This window comes from Myxocyprinus asiaticus, unplaced genomic scaffold (genome assembly GCF_019703515.2).
Source record: "Myxocyprinus asiaticus isolate MX2 ecotype Aquarium Trade unplaced genomic scaffold, UBuf_Myxa_2 HiC_scaffold_101, whole genome shotgun sequence".
Classification (NCBI taxonomy): Eukaryota; Metazoa; Chordata; class Actinopteri; order Cypriniformes; family Catostomidae; genus Myxocyprinus; species Myxocyprinus asiaticus.
In genome coordinates, this window is record NW_026249549.1 from 4,235 (window position 1) to 7,475 (window position 3,241).

The 3,241-nt window shown below is 40.0% G+C and overlaps 1 non-coding gene across 1 annotated transcript; it reads left to right on the forward strand.

The window, feature by feature from the left end:
• The first annotated feature begins 2,216 nt into the window (after positions 1 to 2,216).
• On the forward strand, positions 2,217 to 2,380 carry LOC127439339 (U1 spliceosomal RNA). The gene has a single exon (XR_007896907.1). It is a non-coding gene; the product is annotated as a U1 spliceosomal RNA (small nuclear RNA).
• The last annotated feature ends 861 nt before the right edge of the window (positions 2,381 to 3,241 follow it).

Consider the following 3,241-nt stretch of genomic DNA (forward strand, 5'->3'; position numbering starts at 1 on the left):
TGGCTTTTGCCTTATTGCTGGTCACTCGCTTGTCAGAACAGTGCGCACATCTGATGATAAAGGTTTGAAATCCATCGTAGCTTTTGCGACAGGGTCATGCGATTTCTACTTGCAGAGCAAACAGATGGAACAGTGCATACGAGACGCTTGATAAATTTCTGAAGCAACAACTGCGTTTGTTAAACCGCTTTACTATCACCTGTGCAGGTGAGGAGAAGCTGACAGCTGCACTCTCATAGAAGCAGATATATCTCTCATCCTGGACTGGCAACTTCCAGTTGTGGTTAAAAATTAAAATGAATAGCATGGCATAGGTTAATTTTAAATAATAATTAAATACTATTAAATGATTTACAATGCTTAAACAAAAATAAATCAAATTAATATAATCAGTTGAAGTAACTAGCTGAAGTCGACCACAACACTACATCCGGCCTCAAGGAGGTAATTGCAACCTCGGTAGGAAATTTAAGCTGCTGGCTAAGGTCGACTAACATTGACCAATCACTTCCAGGTGTCAAGATTGATCTCACTTCCCTCCTTGCTGTGCCATGTGTGGCATCTCCCTTTTTAACAAATTGGAGAGCATGGTTGCCCTTGTTTGCCTTTATGCACATCTAGGATCTCTGCCAGCTTCTGCAGGACCTGATCATTCTGTCGCTTGTTCCATCCTTGTGTCAGGGCTGTCTTGTACCCAACCAGTATGTGCTGCAAGTTTGCTCTTGGGGCAACTCTCCTCTTTGCCATACCACAGATACAGATTCCCAGGGCTTGGTGTGGTACCATAGGTGGATCTTATTAGAAAACTTAGCTTGGCCTGGGGTATTTTCTGCAGGTCAGCCCATCCTAACAATCTATCAGATGTCTTTTCCCATATGGTCCAGCGCCCTTGCTGCTGTTGGCTAACTGCCCTAACCTTATACCCTTCCTTTTCCATCCTAGTTGCTTCCATAACTATCATTGCTTTCCTCTGTTTTCGGGAGGCTGCTGACAGCAGTTTGGGAGCCACCCCCCATCCAAGGCCTGTTCTTCCAACAATCTCTTGATGCTTCAGTCTTGAAACCGCCTGGTTTATGACCTCCTCTGCCTTCCAAGTTCTGCCTGTTCGGACTTGGACATAATCTGTCCTCACTTCCTGGTCTGTCAATTCCTGTAGCTCCAAAACAAGCCTGGTCTTTTCCTGCTGGTAGCCCAGAGTAAGTGATTTTAGAAGCAGTTGTATTTTAATGATTTATTTTGTATTAATAATTTATAAATAAATAAATGCATGTATAAAAAATTTAAATATAAAGAAATGTGGAAATAAAGAATCAAAAAATAAATACATATGGAAACAAAACAAAATACAATAATACGTTGATATGAAAATGTTTATTTGTACACTTTTTTTTTTTTACAATTTTGCAGATACAGTACTGTGCAAAAGTTTTAGTCACTTGTTAAAAATGTTGCATAGTGAGGATATCTTCAAAAATAATGAAATAAATAGTTTTCATTTATCACTTAATGTCATACAAAGTCCAGTAAACATAAAAAGCTGAATCAATATTTGGTGTGACCACCTTTGCCTTTAAAACAGCACCAATTCTCCTAGGTACACCTGGACACAGTTTTTCTTGGTTGTTGGTAGATATGATATTTCAAGCTTCTTGGAGAATTCACCACAGTTCTTCTATCTATTTACGCTGTATCAATTGCTTTTGTCTCTATATATAATCTCAGACAGACAGGTTGTTTAGTGGGGGGCTTGTGGGGGCCATGCCATCTGTTGCAGGGCTCCCTGTTCTTCTATTCTAATCTTTTCTATTTGCAAAAATAATGTTTGGGAGTCTAACATTTATATTTCCTATTGACACACTAAAGCTGAAGATATAAATAACCATCTTAAGACAAATGTTTTTGTGAAACATCTTATGTGCACAGTACTGTTTATTTATTTTTAATATTGTCACTTTAGGTCCTCCATAGTCTGGAGCTCAAAGCTGATTGGTCCGTGTGTGCGGCTCCATCGTACACTGACTCAAACCGTTGCAGCGAGTCACATCGCAGTGCATCATCGGTCACGTTCATTGTAAACTGGGTGTAATTGTAAATATTTGTAAATAATATGTAATAACAAAGTGTATTAGTCGTGAATTGTGTACTTGAATGTGTGTCACCGTCGATGTGAATAGTAGAGAGCAGAATGACTCCTCAGATTGGATGTTCTTCACTTCATACTTACCTGGCAGGGGAGACACCATGATCATGAAGGTGGTTCACCCAGGGTGAGGCTCAGTCATTGCACTCCGACTGTGCTGACCTCTGCGAATTCCCCAAATGTGGGAATCTCGACTGCATAATTTCTGGTAGTGGGGGACTGCGTTCGCGCTCTCCCCTGATCAACTGGTTAAAGACAGATTAGTACAGTTAATGTGTGTGTTTGTTTTTTTGTGTGTACAGTGTTGTAAAGTATTTGATTACTGATTTCTTTATTTTTTGTGTATTTCTCATACTAAAATATTTTGGTTATTCAAGCAAGATATAACATAAAACAAAAGCAACCAGAGGAAACAGAAGACACAGTTTTCAAATATGTGTAGTTTTTATATAGAAGCAAAAAAATTATCTAACACACATCACCCATATGAAAAACGAACTGCTCCCTTGAACCTTTAGCAGTAACAACTGCAACCAAACGCTTCCGGTAACTGGAGATCAGTCTTTCACAACACTGTGGGGGAATTTTGGTCCACTCTTCTTTGCAGAACTGCTTTAGTTCAGCCTCATTGAAGAGTTTTCAAGCATGAACTGCCCATTTAAGGTCCTGCCACAGCATCTTAATCGGGTTCAAGTTGTGATTTTGTTTAGGCCACTCAAAAACTTTAACTTTGCTTCTTTTGAGCAATTCAGAGGTGGACTTACTCCTATGCTTAGTTGCACTTGAGCTTCAATTCACGGACTGATGACCGGACGTTCTCCTTTAGGACTTCCTGGAAGAGAGCAGAATTCATGTTTCCCTCAATTATTGCAAGTCGCCCTGAAGCAGCAAAGCATCCCCACACCATCACACTAGTGGGGCTTTTCCACTGCATGGTACAGCTCAACTTGATTTGACTCAGCTCGCTTTTTGGTTTTTTTTTGCCGTGGAAAGTATTTGGTACCTGATGTTTTTTTTAGTACCACCTCGGTCGAGGTTCCAAACGAGCCGAGCCGGTATTAAATGTGACGTCAAAACCCTGCAAATCAAATCACTTTTATT